This window comes from Schistocerca serialis, chromosome 7 (assembly GCF_023864345.2).
Source record: "Schistocerca serialis cubense isolate TAMUIC-IGC-003099 chromosome 7, iqSchSeri2.2, whole genome shotgun sequence".
NCBI lineage: Eukaryota > Metazoa > Arthropoda > Insecta > Orthoptera > Acrididae > Schistocerca > Schistocerca serialis.
In genome coordinates, this window is record NC_064644.1 from 517,202,931 (window position 1) to 517,227,004 (window position 24,074).

The window sequence follows — 24,074 nt, forward strand, 5'->3', positions numbered from 1 at the left end:
AACGGGACGGCTATGCGTTAGATCCCACCAAGGGCTATTCCATATTGGTTCCCTAAAAGGCAGCGCGAGAGACTGCCAGGCAAATCCCAAGTGATCTGTACAAGGACTAAGATGTCCGCACGTCTGGAAACGTTCTCGCCGACTTGTGTGCCACGCTGACGACACGGATTCTCGTCCGATCACCGAGGTTAAGCAGCGTTTTTGCGTGCTTAGTACACGGCTCGGTGGCTAACTATGAAGTCTGCGTGCTGTTGGATTCTTTAATTTTGCCTTTTCCCTTAGTTTTCGGTGCTGCTGCGCGGTGATGATACGGTCAAGCACGCTGACCCCTCTCTTGCCTCTCAGTACCTAAATTCGCTAGCCTGCGGCCGCAGTCAAATGAAAGGGTCCGTTGTGTGTTTGTCGAGTTGGTCTCTCCCAGTCGTTTCTAGCGACTGTCCTCTACATATACGCCCATTTGCAAGCGTCAGCCAAGCAAAGTCGAGACAAGTCGACACATGGGGACACACGATGCTGTGAATCGCAATCCGCACTAGCCTACGCGGAGCGGGACGAGGGGCGAAGGAAAACCATTCGTAACACGACAGTTCGGAAATTCGACGATCGCCAGCGTTGGAAACACTCTCCTGAGTAAAGAAGACAACTTCCGTGCGGTGTCCGGGTTTCGAACCCGGATCAGCTACTTGGGAAGCAACCATGCTGACCGACACACCACCACCGCCCTCTGCTACGCGCTGCTTGCGTCGTGATGTGTCGCCTTCCCTCCTGGCGCCAGAGGCCGAAGGCAATCTCGCTGTAGGCGCTCAACGCCGAGTGGAAGGCGAGTAAATCTGAACCCGTTTTCCTGGTGCTGCTAGGGCCATATACTGTAACTGAGCGCAGAACTAACTTTTACTGAAGAATCTGCCCTTTAATGCACATCAGGGCGAACACGAAATTTCTAACATGAAGTACTCACTGACGATCCAAAGACGTTTCAGTATGTACGCGTCGGTACCACCGGGGCAGTGCCTAAGTATTGTAAAGTGAAGGTCGACAGTTTGAGCCTCACAGGAAGTATTTCATTGGCTTCCCACGAGTGCGTAATGCACAGCGTGGCAGTTGCTAGGAAACGGCCCTATTTGCCGTTCGTTAATATCAAGTTTTCTTTGCATCAATGTGAAAATGTTCCTATTATTAAATACAGTTTCGCTAGTTACAGTTCAAACTGGAAACGACGGAAGAAAGCGGTCCAACGCGCCACATTGGTTCCCGAAAGGGAGGGTGCATTTCCTACGCCACGTCTGACATTGCGTCTTAAATCTTCTAAAACTGACATAATTCCATCCTACCGAAAAAAGAAACAGATTTCGCAGTGAGGTTCTATGAGATATTGCTAGAGATGGAAGTCTCTGGGGCTCTTGCCTCGCACGTCAGATTGGCCGAGCGGTCTAAGGCGCCAGATTTAAGCTCTGGTTGCCGTAAGAGAGCGTGGGTTCGAACCCCACATCTGACAATGCATTTTAAACATTCTGAAACTAACATACTCCCTTGATCTTACAGAACAAGTATAAATTAAGCAGAAACACGCCATGCAGATTTTACTGGAGACGACAGTGACACCCCGAGCGGTCGAAAAGAAATACCGGAACATACTTTTCCTGTGTCGATTTTTAGCTCTTCTCACGGACGTTTCCGGTGTTGTTGTGTTGTGCCTCTGGGTTCCAAGCGACAGCGAGGCAACCTCAACAGCATCACATACGTGTTTAAATGAATCGTAGTGCCTTAATAAAGATAGATGAAACGGTGGCTCAGGTACTGGAGTTCTGAAGCGGCCGTATTGCGTGGGCAGTAAGCTCACTAAGTTAGTGTGTCATGCTAACAACGGGACGGCTATGCGTTAGATCCCACCAAGGGCTATTCCATATTGGTTCCCTAAAAGGCAGCGCGAGAGACTGCCAGGCAAATCCCAAGTGATCTGTACAAGGACTGAGATGTCCGCACGTCTGGAAACGTTCTCGCCGACTTGTGTGCCACGCTGACGACACGGGTTGTCGTCCGATCACCGAAGTAAGCAGCGTTTTTGCGTGCTTAGTACACAGCTCAGTGGCTAACTAGGAAGTCTGCGTGCTGTTGGATTCCTTAATTTTGCCTTTTCCCTTAGTTTTCGGTGTTGCTGCGCGGTAATGATACGGTCCATCACGCTAACCCCTCTCTTGCCTCTCGGGACGCAAATTCGCGAACCTGCGGCCGCAGTCAAATGAAAGGGTCCGTTGTGTGTTTGTCGAGTTGGTCTCTCCCAGTCGTTTCTAGCGCCTGTGCTCTACATATACGCCCATTTGCAAGCTTCAGCTTTCGCGTCAGCCGAGGAAAGTCGAGACAAGTCGACACAAGGGGACACACGATGCTGTGAATCGCAATCCGCACTAGCCTACGCGGAGCGGGACGAGGGGCGAAGGAAAACCATTCGTAACACGACAGTTCGGAAATTCGACGATCGCCAGCGTTGGAAACACTCTCCTGAGTAAAGAAGACAACTTCCGTGCGGTGTCCGGGTTTCGAACCCGGATCAGCTACTTGGGAAGCAACCATGCTGACCGACACACCACCACCGCCCTCTGCCACGCGCTGCTTGCGTCGTGGTGTGTCGCCTTCCCTCCTGGCGCCAGAGGCCGAAGGCAATCTCGCTGTAGGCGCTCAACGCCGAGTGGAAGGCGAGTAAATCTGAACCCGTTTTCCTGGTGCTGCTAGGGCCATATACTGTAACTGAGCGCAGAACTAACTTTTACTGAAGAATCTGCCCTTTAATGCACATCAGGGCGAACACGAAATTTCTAACATGAAGTACTCACTGACGATCCAAAGACGTTTCAGTATGTACGCGTCGGTACCACCGGGGCAGTGCCTAAGTATTGTAAAGTGAAGGTCGACAGTTTGAGCCTCACAGGAAGTATTTCATTGGCTTCCCACGAGTGCGTAATGCACAGCGTGGCAGTTGCTAGGAAACGGCCCTATTTGCCGTTCGTTAATATCAAGTTTTCTTTGCATCAATGTGAAAATGTTCCTATTATTAAATACAGTTTCGCTAGTTACAGTTCAAACTGGAAACGACGGAAGAAAGCGGTCCAACGCGCCACATTGGTTCCCGAAAGGGAGGGTGCATTTCCTACGCCACGTCTGACATTGCGTCTTAAATATTCTAAAACTGACATAATTCCATCCTACCGAAAAAAGAAACAGATTTCGCAGTGAGGTTCTATGAGATATTGCTAGAGATGGAAGTCTCTGGGGCTCTTGCCTCGCACGTCAGATTGGCCGAGCGGTCTAAGGCGCCAGATTTAAGCTCTGGTTGCCGTAAGGGAGCGTGGGTTCGAACCCCACATCTGACAATGCATTTTAAACATTCTGAAACTAACATACTCCCTTGATCTTACAGAACAAGTATAAATTACGCAGAAACACGCCATGCAGATTTTACTGGAGACGACAGTGACACCCCGAGCGGTCGAAAAGAAATACCGGAACATACTTTTCCTGTGTCGATTTTTAGCTCTTCTCACGGACGTTTCCGGTGTTGTTGTGTTGTGCCCCTGGGTTCCAAGCGACAGCGAGGCAACCTCAACAGCATCACATACGTGTTTAAATGAATCGTAGTGCCTTAATAAAGATAGATGAAACGGTGGCTCAGGTACTGGAGTTCTGAAGCGGCCGTATTGCGTGGGCAGTAAGCTCACTAAGTTAGTGTGTCATGCTAACAACGGGACGGCTATGCGTTAGATCCCACCAAGGGCTATTCCATATTGGTTCCCTAAAAGGCAGCGCGAGAGACTGCCAGGCAAATCCCAAGTGATCTGTACAAGGACTGAGATGTCCGCACGTCTGGAAACGTTCTCGCCGACTTGTGTGCCACGCTGACGACACGGGTTCTCGTCCGATCACCGAAGTAAGCAGCGTTTTTGCGTGCTTAGTACACGGCTCAGTGGCTAACTAGGAAGTCTGCGTGCTGTTGGATTCTTTAATTTTGCCTTTTCCCTTAGTTTTCGGTGTTGCTGCGCGGTAATGATACGGTCCATCACGCTGACCCCTCTCTTGCCTCTCGGGACGCAAATTCGCGAACCTGCGGCCGCAGTCAAATGAAAGGGTCCGTTGTGTGTTTGTCGAGTTGGTCTCTCCCAGTCGTTTCTAGCGCCTGTGCTCTACATATACGCCCATTTGCAAGCTTCAGCTTTCGCGTCAGCCGAGGAAAGTCGAGACAAGTCGACACAAGGGGACACACGATGCTGTGAATCGCAATCCGCACTAGCCTACGCGGAGCGGGACGAGGGGCGAAGGAAAACCATTCGTAACACAACAGTTCGGAAATTCGACGATCGCCAGCGTTGGAAACACTCTCCTGAGTAAAGAAGACAACTTCCGTGCGGTGTCCGGGTTTCGAACCCGGATCAGCTACTTGGGAAGCAACCATGCTGACCGACACAGCACCACCGCCTTCTGCTACGCGCTGCTTGCGCCGTGATGTGTCGCCTTCCCTCCTGGCGCCAGAGGCCGAAGGCAATCTCGCTGTAGGCGCTCAACGCCGAGTGGAAGGCGAGCACATGTGAACCCGTTTTCCTGGTGCTGCTAGGGCCATATACTGAAACTGAGCGCAGAACTAACTTTTACTGAAGAATCTGCCCTTTAATGCACATCAGGGCGAACACGAAATTTCTAATTTGATGTACTCACTGACGATCCAAAGACGTTTCAGTATGTACGCGTCGGTACCACCGGGGCAGTGCCTAAGTATTGTAAAGTGAAGGTCGACAGTTTGAGCCTCACGGGAAGTATTTCATTGGCTTCCCACGAGTGCGTAAAGCACAGCGTGGCTGTTGCTAGGAAACGGCCTTATTTGCCGTTGGCTAATATCTAGTTTTCTTTGCATCAATGTGAAAATGTTCGTATTATTAAATACAGTTTCGCTAGTTACAGTTCAAACTGGAAACGACGGAATAAAGCGGTCCAACGCGCCACATTGGTTCCCGAAAGGGAGGGTGCATTTCCTACGCCACGTCTGACATTGCGTCTTAAATCTTCTAAAACTGACATAATTCCATCCTACCGAAAAAAGAAACAGATTTCGCAGTGAGGTTCTATGAGATATTGCTAGAGATGGAAGTCTCTGGGGCTCTTGCCTCGCACGTCAGATTGGCCGAGCGGTCTAAGGCGCCAGATTTAAGCTCTGGTTCCCGTAAGGGAGCGTGGGTTCGAACCCCACATCTGACAATGCATTTTAAACATTCTGAAACTAACATACTCCCTTGATCTTACAGAACAAGTATAAATTACGCAGAAACACGCCATGCAGATTTTACTGGAGACGACAGTGACACCCCGAGCGGTCGAAAAGAAATACCGGAACATACTTTTCCTGTGTCGATTTTTAGCTCTTCTCACGGACGTTTCCGGTGTTGTTGTGTTGTGCCTCTGGGTTCCAAGCGACAGCGAGGCAACCTCAACAGCATCACATACGTGTTTAAATGAATCGTAGTGCCTTAATAAAGATAGATGAAACGGTGGCTCAGGTACTGGAATTCTGAAGCGGCCGTATTGCGTGGGCAGTAAGCTCACTAAGTTAGTGTGTCATGCTAACAACGGGACGGCTATGCGTTAGATCCCACCAAGGGCTATTCCATATTGGTTCCCTAAAAGGCAGCGCGAGAGACTGCCAGGCAAATCCCAAGTGATCTGTACAAGGACTGAGATGTCCGCACGTCTGGAAACGTTCTCGCCGACTTGTGTGCCACGCTGACGACACGGGTTGTCGTCCGATCACCGAAGTAAGCAGCGTTTTTGCGTGCTTAGTACACGGCTCAGTGGCTAACTAGGAAGTCTGCGTGCTGTTGGATTCTTTAATTTTGCCTTTTCCCTTAGTTTTCGGTGTTGCTGCGCGGTAATGATACGGTCCATCACGCTGACCCCTCTCTTGCCTCTCGGGACGCAAATTCGCGAACCTGCGGCCGCAGTCAAATGAAAGGGTCCGTTGTGTGTTTGTCGAGTTGGTCTCTCCCAGTCGTTTCTAGCGCCTGTGCTCTACATATACGCCCATTTGCAAGCTTCAGCTTTCGCGTCAGCCGAGGAAAGTCGAGACAAGTCGACACAAGGGGACACACGATGCTGTGAATCGCAATCCGCACTAGCCTACGCGGAGCGGGACGAGGGGCGAAGGAAAACCATTCGTAACACGACAGTTCGGAAATTCGACGATCGCCAGCGTTGGAAACACTCTCCTGAGTAAAGAAGACAACTTCCGTGCGGTGTCCGGGTTTCGAACCCGGATCAGCTACTTGGGAAGCAACCATGCTGACCGACACACCACCACCGCCCTCTGCTACGCGCTGCTTGCGCCGTGATGTGTCGCCTTCCCTCCTGGCGCCAGAGGCCGAAGGCAATCTCGCTGTAGGCGCTCAACGCCGAGTGGAAGGCGAGTAAATCTGAACCCGTTTTCCTGGTGCTGCTAGGGCCATATACTGTAACTGAGCGCAGAACTAACTTTTACTGAAGAATCTGCCCTTTAATGCACATCAGGGCGAACACGAAATTTCTAACATGAAGTACTCACTGACGATCCAAAGACGTTTCAGTATGTACGCGTCGGTACCACCGGGGCAGTGCCTAAGTATTGTAAAGTGAAGGTCGACAGTTTGAGCCTCACGGGAAGTATTTCATTGGCTTCCCACGAGTGCGTAAAGCACAGCGTGGCTGTTGCTAGGAAACGGCCTTATTTGCCGTTGGCTAATATCTAGTTTTCTTTGCATCAATGTGAAAATGTTCCTATTATTAAATACAGTTTCGCTAGTTACAGTTCAAACTGGAAACGACGGAATAAAGCGGTCCAACGCGCCACATTGGTTCCCGAAAGGGAGGGTGCATTTCCTACGCCACGTCTGACATTGCGTCTTAAATATTCTAAAACTGACATAATTCCATCCTACCGAAAAAAGAAACAGATTTCGCAGTGAGGTTCTATGAGAAATTGCTAGAGATGGAAGTCTCTGGGGCTCTTGCCTCGCACGTCAGATTGGCCGAGCGGTCTAAGGCGCCAGATTTAAGCTCTGGTTCCCGTAAGGGAGCGTGGGTTCGAACCCCACATCTGACAATGCATTTTAAACATTCTGAAACTAACATACTCCCTTGATCTTACAGAACAAGTATAAATTACGCAGAAACACGCCATGCAGATTTTACTGGAGACGACAGTGACACCCCGAGCGGTCGAAAAGAAATACCGGAACATACTTTTCCTGTGTCGATTTTTAGCTCTTCTCACGGACGTTTCCGGTGTTGTTGTGTTGTGCCTCTGGGTTCCAAGCGACAGCGAGGCAACCTCAACAGCATCACATACGTGTTTAAATGAATCGTAGTGCCTTAATAAAGATAGATGAAACGGTGGCTCAGGTACTGGAGTTCTGAAGCGGCCGTATTGCGTGGGCAGTAAGCTCACTAAGTTAGTGTGTCATGCTAACAACGGGACGGCTATGCGTTAGATCCCACCAAGGGCTATTCCATATTGGTTCCCTAAAAGGCAGCGCGAGAGACTGCCAGGCAAATCCCAAGTGATCTGTACAAGGACTGAGATGTCCGCACGTCTGGAAACGTTCTCGCCGACTTGTGTGCCACGCTGACGACACGGGTTGTCGTCCGATCACCGAAGTAAGCAGCGTTTTTGCGTGCTTAGTACACGGCTCAGTGGCTAACTAGGAAGTCTGCGTGCTGTTGGATTCTTTAATTTTGCCTTTTCCCTTAGTTTTCGGTGTTGCTGCGCGGTAATGATACGGTCCATCACGCTGACCCCTCTCTTGCCTCTCGGGACGCAAATTCGCGAACCTGCGGCCGCAGTCAAATGAAAGGGTCCGTTGTGTGTTTGTCGAGTTGGTCTCTCCCAGTCGTTTCTAGCGCCTGTGCTCTACATATACGCCCATTTGCAAGCTTCAGCTTTCGCGTCAGCCGAGGAAAGTCGAGACAAGTCGACACAAGGGGACACACGATGCTGTGAATCGCAATCCGCACTAGCCTACGCGGAGCGGGACGAGGGGCGAAGGAAAACCATTCGTAACACGACAGTTCGGAAATTCGACGATCGCCAGCGTTGGAAACACTCTCCTGAGTAAAGAAGACAACTTCCGTGCGGTGTCCGGGTTTCGAACCCGGATCAGCTACTTGGGAAGCAACCATGCTGACCGACACACCACCACCGCCCTCTGCTACGCGCTGCTTGCGCCGTGATGTGTCGCCTTCCCTCCTGGCGCCAGAGGCCGAAGGCAATCTCGCTGTAGGCGCTCAACGCCGAGTGGAAGGCGAGTAAATCTGAACCCGTTTTCCTGGTGCTGCTAGGGCCATATACTGTAACTGAGCGCAGAACTAGCTTTTACTGAAGAATCTGCCCTTTAATGCACATCAGGGCGAACACGAAATTTCTAACATGAAGTACTCACTGACGATCCAAAGACGTTTCAGTACGTACGCGTCGGTACCACCGGGGCAGTGCCTAAGTATTGTAAAGTGAAGGTCGACAGTTTGAGCCTCACAGGAAGTATTTCATTGGCTTCCCACGAGTGCGTAATGCACAGCGTGGCAGTTGCTAGGAAACGGCCGTATTTGCCGTTCGTTAATATCAAGTTTTCTTTGCATCAATGTGAAAATGTTCCTATTATTAAATACAGTTTCGCTAGTTACAGTTCAAACTGGAAACGACGGAAGAAAGCGGTCCAACGCGCCACATTGGTTCCCGAAAGGGAGGGTGCATTTCCTACGCCACGTCTGACATTGCGTCTTAAATATTCTAAAACTGACATAATTCCATCCTACCGAAAAAAGAAACAGATTTCGCAGTGAGGTTCTATGAGATATTGCTAGAGATGGAAGTCTCTGGGGTTCTTGCCTCGCACGTCAGATTGGCCGAGCGGTCTAAGGCGCCAGATCTAAGCTCTGGTTCCCGTAAGGGAGCGTGGGTTCGAACCCCACATCTGACAATGCATTTTAAACATTCTGAAACTAACATACTCCCTAGATCTTACAGAACAAGTAAATTATGCAGGAACACGCCATGCAGATTTTACTAGAGACGACAGTGACAGCCCGAGCGGTCGAAAAGAAATAGCGGAACATACTTTTCCTGCGTCGAGGTTTAGCTCTTCTCACGGACGTTCCCGTTGTTGTTGTGTTGTGCCTCTGGGTTCCAAGCGACAGCGAGGCAACCTCAACAGCATCACATACGTGTTTAAATGAATCGTAGTGCCTTAATAAAGATAGATGAAACAGTGGCTCAGGTACTGGAGTTCTGAAGCGGCCGTATTGCGTGGGCAGTAAGCTCACTAAGTTAGTGTGTCATGTTAACAACGGGACGGCTATGCGTTAGATCCCACCAAGGGCTATTCCATATTGGTTCCCTAAAAGGCAGCGCGAGAGACTGCCAGGCAAATCCCAAGTGATCTGTACAAGGACTGAGATGTCCGCACGTCTGGAAACGTTCTCGCCGACTTGTGTGCCACGCTGACGACACGGGTTCTCGTCCGATCACCGAAGTAAGCAGCGTTTTTGCGTGCTTAGTACACGGCTCAGTGGCTAACTAGGAAGTCTGCGTGCTGTTGGATTCTTTAATTTTGCCTTTTCCCTTAGTTTTCGGTGTTGCTGCGCGGTAATGATACGGTCCATCACGCTGACCCCTCTCTTGCCTCTCGGGACGCAAATTCGCGAACCTGCGGCCGCAGTCAAATGAAAGGGTCCGTTGTGCGTTTGTCGAGTTGGTCTCTCCCAGTCGTTTCTAGCGCCTGTGCTCTACATATACGCCCATTTGCAAGCTTCAGCTTTCGCGTCAGCCGAGGAAAGTCGAGACAAGTCGACACAAGGGAACACACGATGCTGTGAATCGCAATCCGCACTAGCCTACGCGGAGCGGGACGAGGGGCGAAGGAAAACCATTCGTAACACGACAGTTCGGAAATTCGACGATCGCGAGCGTTGGAAACACTCTCCTGAGTAAAGAAGACAACTTCCGTGCGGTGTCCGGGTTTCGAACCCGGATCAGCTACTTGGGAAGCAACCATGCTGACCGACACACCACCACCGCCCTCTGCTACGCGCTGCTTGCGCCGTGATGTGTCGCCTTCCCTCCTGGCGCCAGAGGCCGAAGGCAATCTCGCTGTAGGCGCTCAACGCCGAGTGGAAGGTGAGCACATGTGAACCCGTTTTCCTGGTGCTGCTAGGGCCATATACTGAAACTGAGCGCAGAACTAACTTTTACTGAAGAATCTGCCCTTTAATGCACATCAGGGCGAACACGAAATTTCTAACATGAAGTACTCACTGACGATCCAAAGACGTTTCAGTATGTACGCGTCGGTACCACCGGGGCAGTGCCTAAGTATTGTAAAGTGAAGGTCGACAGTTTGAGCCTCACGGGAAGTATTTCATTGGCTTCCCACGAGTGCGTAAAGCACAGCGTGGCAGTTGCTAGGAAACGGCCTTATTTGCCGTTGGCTAATATCTAGTTTTCTTTGCATCAATGTGAAAATGTTCCTATTATTAAATACAGTTTCGCTAGTTACAGTTCAAACTGGAAACGACGGTATAAAGCGGTCCAACGCGCCACATTGGTTTCCGAAAGGGAGGGTGCATTTCCTACGCCACGTCTGACATTGCGTCTTAAATATTCTAAAACTGACATAATTCCATCCTACCGAAAAAAGAAACAGATTTCGCAGTGAGGTTCTATGAGATATTGCTAGAGATGGAAGTCTCTGGGGCTCTTGCCTCACACGTCAGATTGGCCGAGCGGCCTAAGGCGCCAGATTTAAGCTCTGGTTCCCGTAAGGCAGCGTGGGTTCGAACTCCACATCTGACAATGCATTTTAAACATTCTGAAACTAACATACTCCCTTGATCTTACAGAACAAGTATAAATTACGCAGAAACACGCCATGCAGATTTTACTGGAGACGACAGTGACACCCCGAGCGGTCGAAAAGAAATACCGGAACATACTTTTCCTGTGTCGATTTTTAGCTCTTCTCACGGACGTTTCCGGTGTTGTTGTGTTGTGCCTCTGGGTTCCAAGCGACAGCGAGGCAACCTCAACAGCATCACATACGTGTTTAAATGAATCGTAGTGCCTTAATAAAGATAGATGAAACGGTGGCTCAGGTACTGGAGTTCTGAAGCGGCCGTATTGCGTGGGCAGTAAGCTCACTAAGTTAGTGTGTCATGCTAACAACGGGACGGCTATGCGTTAGATCCCACCAAGGGCTATTCCATATTGGTTCCCTAAAAGGCAGCGCGAGAGACTGCCAGGCAAATCCCAAGTGATCTGTACAAGGACTGAGATGTCCGCACGTCTGGAAACGTTCTCGCCGACTTGTGTGCCACGCTGACGACACGGGTTCTCGTCCGATCACCGAAGTAAGCAGCGTTATTGCGTGCTTAGTACACGGCTCAGTGGCTAACTAGGAAGTCTGCGTGCTGTTGGATTCTTTAATTTTGCCTTTTCCCTTAGTTTTCGGTGCTGCTGCGAGGTGATGATACGGTCAAGCACGCTGACCCCTCTCTTGCCTCTCGGTACCTAAATTCGCTAGCCTGCGGCCGCAGTCAAATGAAAGGGTCCGTTGTGTGTTTGTCGAGTTGGTCTCTCCCAGTCGTTTCTAGCGCCTGTGCTCTACATATACGCCCATTTGCAAGCTTCAGCTTTCGCGTCAGCCGAGGAAAGTCGAGACAAGTCGACACAAGGGGACACACGATGCTGTGAATCGCAATCCGCACTAGCCTACGCGGAGCGGGACGAGGGGCGAAGGAAAACCATTCGTAACACGACAGTTCGGAAATTCGACGATCGCCAGCGTTGGAAACACTCTCCTGAGTAAAGAAGACAACTTCCGTGCGGTGTCCGGGTTTCGAACCCGGATCAGCTACTTGGGAAGCAACCATGCTGACCGACACACCACCACCGCCCTCTGCTACGCGCTGCTTGCGCCGTGATGTGTCGCCTTCCCTCCTGGCGCCAGAGGCCGAAGGCAATCTCGCTGTAGGCGCTCAACGCCGAGTGGAAGGCGAGTAAATCTGAACCCGTTTTCCTGGTGCTGCTAGGGCCATATACTGTAACTGAGCGCAGAACTAGCTTTTACTGAAGAATCTGCCCTTTAATGCACATCAGGGCGAACACGAAATTTCTAACATGAAGTACTCACTGACGATCCAAAGACGTTTCAGTACGTACGCGTCGGTACCACCGGGGCAGTGCCTAAGTATTGTAAAGTGAAGGTCGACAGTTTGAGCCTCACAGGAAGTATTTCATTGGCTTCCCACGAGTGCGTAATGCACAGCGTGGCAGTTGCTAGGAAACGGCCGTATTTGCCGTTCGTTAATATCAAGTTTTCTTTGCATCAATGTGAAAATGTTCCTATTATTAAATACAGTTTCGCTAGTTACAGTTCAAACTGGAAACGACGGAAGAAAGCGGTCCAACGCGCCACATTGGTTCCCGAAAGGGAGGGTGCATTTCCTACGCCACGTCTGACATTGCGTCTTAAATATTCTAAAACTGACATAATTCCATCCTACCGAAAAAAGAAACAGATTTCGCAGTGAGGTTCTATGAGATATTGCTAGAGATGGAAGTCTCTGGGGCTCTTGCCTCGCACGTCAGATTGGCCGAGCGGTCTAAGGCGCCAGATCTAAGCTCTGGTTCCCGTAAGGGAGCGTGGGTTCGAACCCCACATCTGACAATGCATTTTAAACATTCTGAAACTAACATACTCCCTAGATCTTACAGAACAAGTAAATTATGCAGGAACACGCCATGCAGATTTTACTAGAGACGACAGTGACAGCCCGAGCGGTCGAAAAGAAATAGCGGAACATACTTTTCCTGCGTCGAGGTTTAGCTCTTCTCACGGACGTTCCCGTTGTTGTTGTGTTGTGCCTCTGGGTTCCAAGCGACAGCGAGGCAACCTCAACAGCATCACATACGTGTTTAAATGAATCGTAGTGCCTTAATAAAGATAGATGAAACAGTGGCTCAGGTACTGGAGTTCTGAAGCGGCCGTATTGCGTGGGCAGTAAGCTCACTAAGTTAGTGTGTCATGTTAACAACGGGACGGCTATGCGTTAGATCCCACCAAGGGCTATTCCATATTGGTTCCCTAAAAGGCAGCGCGAGAGACTGCCAGGCAAATCCCAAGTGATCTGTACAAGGACTGAGATGTCCGCACGTCTGGAAACGTTCTCGCCGACTTGTGTGCCACGCTGACGACACGGGTTCTCGTCCGATCACCGAAGTAAGCAGCGTTTTTGCGTGCTTAGTACACGGCTCAGTGGCTAACTAGGAAGTCTGCGTGCTGTTGGATTCTTTAATTTTGCCTTTTCCCTTAGTTTTCGGTGTTGCTGCGCGGTAATGATACGGTCCATCACGCTGACCCCTCTCTTGCCTCTCGGGACGCAAATTCGCGAACCTGCGGCCGCAGTCAAATGAAAGGGTCCGTTGTGCGTTTGTCGAGTTGGTCTCTCCCAGTCGTTTCTAGCGCCTGTGCTCTACATATACGCCCATTTGCAAGCTTCAGCTTTCGCGTCAGCCGAGGAAAGTCGAGACAAGTCGACACAAGGGAACACACGATGCTGTGAATCGCAATCCGCACTAGCCTACGCGGAGCGGGACGAGGGGCGAAGGAAAACCATTCGTAACACGACAGTTCGGAAATTCGACGATCGCGAGCGTTGGAAACACTCTCCTGAGTAAAGAAGACAACTTCCGTGCGGTGTCCGGGTTTCGAACCCGGATCAGCTACTTGGGAAGCAACCATGCTGACCGACACAGCACCACCGCCTTCTGCTACGCGCTGCTTGAGCCGTGATGTGTCGCCTTCCCTCCTGGCGCCAGAGGCCGAAGGCAATCTCGCTGTAGGCGCTCAACGCCGAGTGGAAGGTGAGCACATGTGAACCCGTTTGCCTTGTGCTGCTAGGGCCATATACTGAAACTGAGCGCAGAACTAACTTTTACTGAAGAATCTGCCCTTTAATGCACATCAGGGCGAACACGAAATTTCTAACATGAAGTACTCACTGACGATCCAAAGACGTTTCAGTATGTACGCGTCGGTACCACCGGGGCAGTGCCTAAGTATTGTAAAGTGAAGGTCGACAGTTTGAGCCTCACGGGAAGTATTTCATTGGCTTCCCACGAGTGCGTAAAGCACAGCGTGGCTGTTGCTAGGAAACGGCCTTATTTGCCGTTGGCTAATATCTAGTTTTCTTTGCATCAATGTGAAAATGTTCCTATTATTAAATACAGTTTCGCTAGTTACAGTTCAAACTGGAAACGACGGTATAAAGCGGTCCAACGCGCCACATTGGTTTCCGAAAGGGAGGGTGCATTTCCTACGCCACGTCTGACATTGCGTCTTAAATATTCTAAAACTGACATAATTCCATCCTACCGAAAAAAGAAACAGATTTCGCAGTGAGGTTCTATGAGATATTGCTAGAGATGGAAGTCTCTGGGGCTCTTGCCTCACACGTCAGATTGGCCGAGCGGTCTAAGGCGCCAGATTTAAGCTCTGGTTCCCGTAAGGCAGCGTGGGTTCGAACCCCACATCTGACAATGCATTTTAAACATTCTGAAACTAACATACTCCCTTGATCTTACAGAACAAGTATAAATTACGCAGAAACACGCCATGCAGATTTTACTGGAGACGACAGTGACACCCCGAGCGGTCGAAAAGAAATACCGGAACATACTTTTCCTGTGTCGATTTTTAGCTCTTCTCACGGACGTTTCCGGTGTTGTTGTGTTGTGCCTCTGGGTTCCAAGCGACAGCGAGGCAACCTCAACAGCATCACATACGTGTTTAAATGAATCGTAGTGCCTTAATAAAGATAGATGAAACGGTGGCTCAGGTACTGGAGTTCTGAAGCGGCCGTATTGCGTGGGCAGTAAGCTCACTAAGTTAGTGTGTCATGCTAACAACGGGACGGCTATGCGTTAGATCCCACCAAGGGCTATTCCATATTGGTTCCCTAAAAGGCAGCGCGAGAGACTGCCAGGCAAATCCCAAGTGATCTGTACAAGGACTGAGATGTCCGCACGTCTGGAAACGTTCTCGCCGACTTGTGTGCCACGCTGACGACACGGGTTCTCGTCCGATCACCGAAGTAAGCAGCGTTATTGCGTGCTTAGTACACGGCTCAGTGGCTAACTAGGAAGTCTGCGTGCTGTTGGATTCTTTAATTTTGCCTTTTCCCTTAGTTTTCGGTGCTGCTGCGAGGTGATGATACGGTCAAGCACGCTGACCCCTCTCTTGCCTCTCGGTACCTAAATTCGCTAGCCTGCGGCCGCAGTCAAATGAAAGGGTCCGTTGTGTGTTTGTCGAGTTGGTCTCTCCCAGTCGTTTCTAGCGACTGTCCTCTACATATACGCCCATTTGCAAGCGTCAGCTTTCGCGTCAGCCGAGCAAAGTCGAGACAAGTCGACACATGGGGACACACGATGCTGTGAATCGCAATCCGCACTAGCCTACGCGGAGCGGGACGAGGGGCGAAGGAAAACCATTCGTAACACGACAGTTCGGAAATTCGACGATCGCCAGCGTTGGAAACACTCTCCTGAGTAAAGAAGACAACTTCCGTGCGGTGTCCGGGTTTCGAACCCGGATCAGCTACTTGGGAAGCAACCATGCTGACCGACACACCACCACCGCCCTCTGCTACGCGCTGCTTGCGCCGTGATGTGTCGCCTTCCCTCCTGGCGCCAGAGGCCGAAGGGAATCTCGCTGTAGGCGCTCAACGCCGAGTGGAAGGCGAGTAAATCTAAACCCGTTTTCCTGGTGCTGCTAGGGCCATATACTGTAACTGAGCGCAGAACTAACTTTTACTGAAGAATCTGCCCTTTAATGCACATCAGGGCGAACACGAAATTTCTAACATGAAGTACTCACTGACGATCCAAAGACGTTTCAGTACGTACGCGTCGGTACCACCGGGGCAGTGCCTAAGTATTGTAAAGTGAAGGTCGACAGTTTGAGCCTCACAGGAAGTATTTCATTGGCTTCCCACGAGTGCGTAATGCACAGCGTGGCAGTTGCTAGGAAACGGCCCTATTTGCCGTTCGTTAATATCAAGTTTTCTTTGCATCAATGTGAAAATGTTCCTATTATTAAATACAGTTTCGCTAGTTACAGTTCAAACTGGAAACGACGGAAGAAAGCGGTCCAACGCGCCACATTGGTTCCCGAAAGGGAGGGTGCATTTCCTACGCCACGTCTGACATTGCGTCTTAAATATTCTAAAACTGACATAATTCCATCCTACCGAAAAAAGAAACAGATTTCGCAGTGAGGTTCTATGAGATATTGCTAGAGATGGAAGTCTCTGGGGCTCTTGCCTCGCACGTCAGATTGGCCGAGCGGTCTAAGGCGCCAGATTTAAGCTCTGGGTCCCGTAAGGGAGCGTGGGTTCGAACCCCACATCTGACAATGCATTTTAAACATTCTGAAACTAACATACTCCCTAGATCTTACAGAACAAGTAAATTATGCAGGAACACGCCATGCAGATTTTACTAGAGACGACAGTGACAGCCCGAGCGGTCGAAAAGAAATACCGGAACATACTTTTCCTGTGTCGATTTTTAGCTCTTCTCACGGACGTTTCCGGTGTTGTTGTGCTGTGCCTCTGGGTTCCAAGCGACAGCGAGGCAACCTCAACAGCATCACATACGTGTTTAAATGAATCGTAGTGCCTTAATAAAGATAGATGAAACGGTGGCTCAGGTACTGGAGTTCTGAAGCGGCCGTATTGCGTGGGCAGTAAGCTCACTAAGTTAGTGTGTCATGCTAACAACGGGACGGCTATGCGTTAGATACCACCAAGGGCTATTCCATATTGGTTCCCTAAAAGGCAGCGCGAGAGACTGCCAGGCAAATCCCAAGTGATCTGTACAAGGACTAAGATGTCCGCACGTCTGGAAACGTTCTCGCCGACTTGTGTGCCACGCTGACGACACGGATTCTCGTCCGATCACCGAGGTTAAGCAGCGTTTTTGCGTGCTTAGTACACGGCTCGGTGGCTAACTAGGAAGTCTGCGTGCTGTTGGATTCTTTAATTTTGCCTTTTCCCTTAGTTTTCGGTGTTGCTGCGCGGTAATGATACGGTCCATCACGCAGACCTCTCTCTTGCCTCTCGGGACGCCAATTCGCGAACCTGCGGCCACAGTCAAATGAAAGGGTCCGTTGTGCGTTTGTCGAGTTGGTCTCTCCCAGTCGTTTCTAGCGCCTGTGCTCTACATATACGCCCATTTGCAAGCTTCAGCTTTCGCGTCAGCCGAGGAAAGTCGAGACAAGTCGACACAAGGGAACACACGATGCTGTGAATCGCAATCCGCACTAGCCTACGCGGAGCGGGACGAGGGGCGAAGGAAAACCATTCGTAACACGACAGTTCGGAAATTCGACGATCGCGAGCGTTGGAAACACTCTCCTGAGTAAAGAAGACAACTTCCGTGCGGTGTCCGGGTTTCGAACCCGGATCAGCTACTTGGGAAGCAACCATGCTGACCGACACACCACCACCGCCCTCTGCTACGCGCTGCTTGCGCCGTGATGTGTCGCCTTCCCTCCTGGCGCCAGAGGCCGAAGGCAATCTCGCTGTAGGCGCTCAACGCCGAGTGGAAGGCGAGTAAATCTGAACCCGTTTTCCTGGTGCTGCTAGGGCCATATACTGTAACTGAGCGCAGAACTAACTTTTACTGAAGAATCTGCCCTTTAATGCACATCAGGGCGAACACGAAATTTCTAACATGAAGTACTCACTGACGATCCAAAGACGTTTCAGTACGTACGCGTCGGTACCACCGGGGCAGTGCCTAAGTATTGTAAAGTGAAGGTCGACAGTTTGAGCCTCACAGGAAGTATTTCATTGGCTTCCCACGAGTGCGTAATGCACAGCGTGGCAGTTGCTAGGAAACGGCCCTATTTGCCGTTCGTTAATATCAAGTTTTCTTTGCATCAATGTGAAAATGTTCCTATTATTAAATACAGTTTCGCTAGTTACAGTTCAAACTGGAAACGACGGAAGAAAGCGGTCCAACGCGCCACATTGGTTCCCGAAAGGGAGGGTGCATTTCCTACGCCACGTCTGACATTGCGTCTTAAATATTCTAAAACTGACATAATTCCATCCTACCGAAAAAAGAAACAGATTTCGCAGTGAGGTTCTATGAGATATTGCTAGAGATGGAAGTCTCTGGGGTTCTTGCCTCGCACGTCAGATTGGCCGAGCGGTCTAAGGCGCCAGATCTAAGCTCTGGTTCCCGTAAGGGAGCGTGGGTTCGAACCCCACATCTGACAATGCATTTTAAACATTCTGAAACTAACATACTCCCTAGATCTTACAGAACAAGTAAATTATGCAGGAACACGCCATGCAGATTTTACTAGAGACGACAGTGACAGCCCGAGCGGTCGAAAAGAAATAGCGGAACATACTTTTCCTGCGTCGAGGTTTAGCTCTTCTCACGGACGTTCCCGTTGTTGTTGTGTTGTGCCTCTGGGTTCCAAGCGACAGCGAGGCAACCTCAACAGCATCACATACGTGTTTAAATGAATCGTAGTGCCTTAATAAAGATAGATGAAACAGTGGCTCAGGTACTGGAGTTCTGAAGCGGCCGTATTGCGTGGGCAGTAAGCTCACTAAGTTAGTGTGTCATGTTAACAACGGGACGGCTATGCGTTAGATCCCACCAAGGGCTATTCCATATTGGTTCCCTAAAAGGCAGCGCGAGAGACTGCCAGGCAAATCCCAAGTGATCTGTACAAGGACTGAGATGTCCGCACGTCTGGAAACGTTCTCGCCGACTTGTGTGCCACGCTGACGACACGGGTTCTCGTCCGATCACCGAAGTAAGCAGCGTTTTTGCGTGCTTAGTACACGGCTCAGTGGCTAACTAGGAAGTCTGCGTGCTGTTGGATTCTTTAATTTTGCCTTTTCCCTTAGTTTTCGGTGTTGCTGCGCGGTAATGATACGGTCCATCACGCTGACCCCTCTCTTGCCTCTCGGGACGCAAATTCGCGAACCTGCGGCCGCAGTCAAATGAAAGGGTCCGTTGTGCGTTTGTCGAGTTGGTCTCTCCCAGTCGTTTCTAGCGCCTGTGCTCTACATATACCCCCATTTGCAAGCTTCAGCTTTCGCGTCAGCCGAGGAAAGTCGAGACAAGTCGACACAAGGGAACACACGATGCTGTGAATCGCAATCCGCACTAGCCTACGCGGAGCGGGACGAGGGGCGAAGGAAAACCATTCGTAACACGACAGTTCGGAAATTCGACGATCGCGAGCGTTGGAAACACTCTCCTGAGTAAAGAAGACAACTTCCGTGCGGTGTCCGGGTTTCGAACCCGGATCAGCTACTTGGGAAGCAACCATGCTGACCGACACAGCACCACCGCCTTCTGCTACGCGCTGCTTGAGCCGTGATGTGTCGCCTTCCCTCCTGGCGCCAGAGGCCGAAGGCAATCTCGCTGTAGGCGCTCAACGACGAGTGGAAGGTGAGCACATGTGAACCCGTTTTCCTGGTGCTGCTAGGGCCATATACTGAAACTGAGCGCAGAACTAACTTTTACTGAAGAATCTGCCCTTTAATGCACATCAGGGCGAACACGAAATTTCTAACATGAAGTACTCACTGACGATCCAAAGACGTTTCAGTATGTACGCGTCGGTACCACCGGGGCAGTGCCTAAGTATTGTAAAGTGAAGGTCGACAGTTTGAGCCTCACGGGAAGTATTTCATTGGCTTCCCACGAGTGCGTAAAGCACAGCGTGGCAGTTGCTAGGAAACGGCCTTATTTGCCGTTGGCTAATATCTAGTTTTCTTTGCATCAATGTGAAAATGTTCCTATTATTAAATACAGTTTCGCTAGTTACAGTTCAAACTGGAAACGACGGTATAAAGCGGTCCAACGCGCCACATTGGTTTCCGAAAGGGAGGGTGCATTTCCTACGCCACGTCTGACATTGCGTCTTAAATATTCTAAAACTGACATAATTCCATCCTACCGAAAAAAGAAACAGATTTCGCAGTGAGGTTCTATGAGATATTGCTAGAGATGGAAGTCTCTGGGGCTCTTGCCTCACACGTCAGATTGGCCGAGCGGTCTAAGGCGCCAGATTTAAGCTCTGGTTCCCGTAAGGCAGCGTGGGTTCGAACCCCACATCTGACAATGCATTTTAAACATTCTGAAACTAACATACTCCCTTGATCTTACAGAACAAGTATAAATTACGCAGAAACACGCCATGCAGATTTTACTGGAGACGACAGTGACACCCCGAGCGGTCGAAAAGAAATACCGGAACATACTTTTCCTGTGTCGATTTTTAGCTCTTCTCACGGACGTTTCCGGTGTTGTTGTGTTGTGCCTCTGGGTTCCAAGCGACAGCGAGGCAACCTCAACAGCATCACATACGTGTTTAAATGAATCGTAGTGCCTTAATAAAGATAGATGAAACGGTGGCTCAGGTACTGGAGTTCTGAAGCGGCCGTATTGCGTGGGCAGTAAGCTCACTAAGTTAGTGTGTCATGCTAACAACGGGACGGCTATGCGTTAGATCCCACCAAGGGCTATTCCATATTGGTTCCCTAAAAGGCAGCGCGAGAGACTGCCAGGCAAATCCCAAGTGATCTGTACAAGGACTGAGATGTCCGCACGTCTGGAAACGTTCTCGCCGACTTGTGTGCCACGCTGACGACACGGGTTCTCGTCCGATCACCGAAGTAAGCAGCGTTATTGCGTGCTTAGTACACGGCTCAGTGGCTAACTAGGAAGTCTGCGTGCTGTTGGATTCTTTAATTTTGCCTTTTCCCTTAGTTTTCGGTGCTGCTGCGAGGTGATGATACGGTCAAGCACGCTGACCCCTCTCTTGCCTCTCGGTACCTAAATTCGCTAGCCTGCGGCCGCAGTCAAATGAAAGGGTCCGTTGTGTGTTTGTCGAGTTGGTCTCTCCCAGTCGTTTCTAGCGACTGTCCTCTACATATACGCCCATTTGCAAGCGTCAGCTTTCGCGTCAGCCGAGGAAAGTCGAGACAAGTCGACACAAGGGAACACACGATGCTGTGAATCGCAATCCGCACTAGCCTACGCGGAGCGGGACGAGGGGCGAAGGAAAACCATTCGTAACACGACAGTTCGGAAATTCGACGATCGCGAGCGTTGGAAACACTCTCCTGAGTAAAGAAGACAACTTCCGTGCGGTGTCCGGGTTTCGAACCCGGATCAGCTACTTGGGAAGCAACCATGCTGACCGACACACCACCACCGCCCTCTGCTACGCGCTGCTTGCGCCGTGATGTGTCGCCTTCCCTCCTGGCGCCAGAGGCCGAAGGCAATCTCGCTGTAGGCGCTCAACGCCGAGTGGAAGGCGAGTAAATCTGAACCCGTTTTCCTGGTGCTGCTAGGGCCATATACTGTAACTGAGCGCAGAACTAACTTTTACTGAAGAATCTGCCCTTTAATGCACATCAGGGCGAACACGAAATTTCTAACATGAAGTACTCACTGACGATCCAAAGACGTTTCAGTACGTACGCGTCGGTACCACCGGGGCAGTGCCTAAGTATTGTAAAGTGAAGGTCGACAGTTTGAGCCTCACAGGAAGTATTTCATTGGCTTCCCACGAGTGCGTAATGCACAGCGTGGCAGTTGCTAGGAAACGGCCCTATTTGCCGTTCGTTAATATCAAGTTTTCTTTGCATCAATGTGAAAATGTTCCTATTATTAAATACAGTTTCGCTAGTTACAGTTCAAACTGGAAACGACGGAAGAAAGCGGTCCAACGCGCCACATTGGTTCCCGAAAGGGAGGGTGCATTTCCTACGCCACGTCTGACATTGCGTCTTAAATATTCTAAAACTGACATAATTCCATCCTACCGAAAAAAGAAACAGATTTCGCAGTGAGGTTCTATGAGATATTGCTAGAGATGGAAGTCTCTGGGGTTCTTGCCTCGCACGTCAGATTGGCCGAGCGGTCTAAGGCGCCAGATCTAAGCTCTGGTTCCCGTAAGGGAGCGTGGGTTCGAACCCCACATCTGACAATGCATTTTAAACATTCTGAAACTAACATACTCCCTAGATCTTACAGAACAAGTAAATTATGCAGGAACACGCCATGCAGATTTTACTAGAGACGACAGTGACAGCCCGAGCGGTCGAAAAGAAATAGCGGAACATACTTTTCCTGCGTCGAGGTTTAGCTCTTCTCACGGACGTTCCCGTTGTTGTTGTGTTGTGCCTCTGGGTTCCAAGCGACAGCGAGGCAACCTCAACAGCATCACATACGTGTTTAAATGAATCGTAGTGCCTTAATAAAGATAGATGAAACGGTGGCTCAGGTACTGGAGTTCTGAAGCGGCCGTATTGCGTGGGCAGTAAGCTCACTAAGTTAGTGTGTCATGCTAACAACGGGACGGCTATGCGTTAGATACCACCAAGGGCTATTCCATATTGGTTCCCTAAAAGGCAGCGCGAGAGACTGCCAGGCAAATCCCAAGTGATCTGTACAAGGACTAAGATGTCCGCACGTCTGGAAACGTTCTCGCCGACTTGTGTGCCACGCTGACGACACGGATTCTCGTCCGATCACCGAGGTTAAGCAGCGTTTTTGCGTGCTTAGTACACGGCTCGGTGGCTAACTAGGAAGTCTGCGTGCTGTTGGATTCTTTAATTTTGCCTTTTCCCTTAGTTTTCGGTGTTGCTGCGCGGTAATGATACGGTCCATCACGCAGACCTCTCTCTTGCCTCTCGGGACGCCAATTCGCGAACCTGCGGCCACAGTCAAATGAAAGGGTCCGTTGTGCGTTTGTCGAGTTGGTCTCTCCCAGTCGTTTCTAGCGCCTGTGCTCTACATATACGCCCATTTGCAAGCTTCAGCTTTCGCGTCAGCCGAGGAAAGTCGAGACAAGTCGACACAAGGGAACACACGATGCTGTGAATCGCAATCCGCACTAGCCTACGCGGAGCGGGACGAGGGGCGAAGGAAAACCATTCGTAACACGACAGTTCGGAAATTCGACGATCGCGAGCGTTGGAAACACTCTCCTGAGTAAAGAAGACAACTTCCGTGCGGTGTCCGGGTTTCGAACCCGGATCAGCTACTTGGGAAGCAACCATGCTGACCGACACACCACCACCGCCCTCTGCTACGCGCTGCTTGCGCCGTGATGTGTCGCCTTCCCTCCTGGCGCCAGAGGCCGAAGGCAATCTCGCTGTAGGCGCTCAACGCCGAGTGGAAGGCGAGTAAATCTGAACCCGTTTTCCTGGTGCTGCTAGGGCCATATACTGTAACTGAGCGCAGAACTAACTTTTACTGAAGAATCTGCCCTTTAATGCACATCAGGGCGAACACGAAATTTCTAACATGAAGTACTCACTGACGATCCAAAGACGTTTCAGTACGTACGCGTCGGTACCACCGGGGCAGTGCCTAAGTATTGTAAAGTGAAGGTCGACAGTTTGAGCCTCACAGGAAGTATTTCATTGGCTTCCCACGAGTGCGTAATGCACAGCGTGGCAGTTGCTAGGAAACGGCCCTATTTGCCGTTCGTTAATATCAAGTTTTCTTTGCATCAATGTGAAAATGTTCCTATTATTAAATACAGTTTCGCTAGTTACAGTTCAAACTGGAAACGACGGAAGAAAGCGGTCCAACGCGCCACATTGGTTCCCGAAAGGGAGGGTGCATTTCCTACGCCACGTCTGACATTGCGTCTTAAATATTCTAAAACTGACATAATTCCATCCTACCGAAAAAAGAAACAGATTTCGCAGTGAGGTTCTATGAGATATTGCTAGAGATGGAAGTCTCTGGGGTTCTTGCCTCGCACGTCAGATTGGCCGAGCGGTCTAAGGCGCCAGATCTAAGCTCTGGTTCCCGTAAGGGAGCGTGGGTTCGAACCCCACATCTGACAATGCATTTTAAACATTCTGAAACTAACATACTCCCTAGATCTTACAGAACAAGTAAATTATGCAGGAACACGCCATGCAGATTTTACTAGAGACGACAGTGACAGCCCGAG

At 50.2% G+C, this 24,074-nt stretch overlaps 12 non-coding genes across 12 annotated transcripts; all 12 read left to right on the top strand.

The window, feature by feature from the left end:
- The first annotated feature begins 1,411 nt into the window (after nt 1–1,411).
- On the top strand, nt 1,412–1,495 carry Trnal-uaa (transfer RNA leucine (anticodon UAA)). The gene has a single exon. It is a non-coding gene; the product is annotated as a tRNA-Leu (tRNA).
- A 1,789-nt stretch (nt 1,496–3,284) lies between these two features.
- Trnal-uaa (transfer RNA leucine (anticodon UAA)) lies at nt 3,285–3,368 on the top strand. The gene has a single exon. It is a non-coding gene; the product is annotated as a tRNA-Leu (tRNA).
- Nucleotides 3,369–5,157: 1,789 nt separating this feature from the next.
- Trnal-uaa (transfer RNA leucine (anticodon UAA)) lies at nt 5,158–5,241 on the top strand. The gene has a single exon. It is a non-coding gene; the product is annotated as a tRNA-Leu (tRNA).
- A 1,789-nt stretch (nt 5,242–7,030) lies between these two features.
- On the top strand, nt 7,031–7,114 carry Trnal-uaa (transfer RNA leucine (anticodon UAA)). Its single transcript has one exon. It is a non-coding gene; the product is annotated as a tRNA-Leu (tRNA).
- Nucleotides 7,115–8,903: 1,789 nt separating this feature from the next.
- On the top strand, nt 8,904–8,987 carry Trnal-uaa (transfer RNA leucine (anticodon UAA)). Its single transcript has one exon. It is a non-coding gene; the product is annotated as a tRNA-Leu (tRNA).
- Nucleotides 8,988–12,647: 3,660 nt separating this feature from the next.
- Trnal-uaa (transfer RNA leucine (anticodon UAA)) lies at nt 12,648–12,731 on the top strand. The gene has a single exon. It is a non-coding gene; the product is annotated as a tRNA-Leu (tRNA).
- A 1,787-nt stretch (nt 12,732–14,518) lies between these two features.
- Nucleotides 14,519–14,602, top strand: Trnal-uaa (transfer RNA leucine (anticodon UAA)). The gene has a single exon. It is a non-coding gene; the product is annotated as a tRNA-Leu (tRNA).
- Nucleotides 14,603–16,391: 1,789 nt separating this feature from the next.
- Trnal-uaa (transfer RNA leucine (anticodon UAA)) lies at nt 16,392–16,475 on the top strand. Its single transcript has one exon. It is a non-coding gene; the product is annotated as a tRNA-Leu (tRNA).
- A 1,788-nt stretch (nt 16,476–18,263) lies between these two features.
- Nucleotides 18,264–18,347, top strand: Trnal-uaa (transfer RNA leucine (anticodon UAA)). Its single transcript has one exon. It is a non-coding gene; the product is annotated as a tRNA-Leu (tRNA).
- Nucleotides 18,348–20,134: 1,787 nt separating this feature from the next.
- Trnal-uaa (transfer RNA leucine (anticodon UAA)) lies at nt 20,135–20,218 on the top strand. The gene has a single exon. It is a non-coding gene; the product is annotated as a tRNA-Leu (tRNA).
- Nucleotides 20,219–22,007: 1,789 nt separating this feature from the next.
- On the top strand, nt 22,008–22,091 carry Trnal-uaa (transfer RNA leucine (anticodon UAA)). Its single transcript has one exon. It is a non-coding gene; the product is annotated as a tRNA-Leu (tRNA).
- A 1,788-nt stretch (nt 22,092–23,879) lies between these two features.
- Nucleotides 23,880–23,963, top strand: Trnal-uaa (transfer RNA leucine (anticodon UAA)). The gene has a single exon. It is a non-coding gene; the product is annotated as a tRNA-Leu (tRNA).
- Nucleotides 23,964–24,074: the final 111 nt, after the last annotated feature.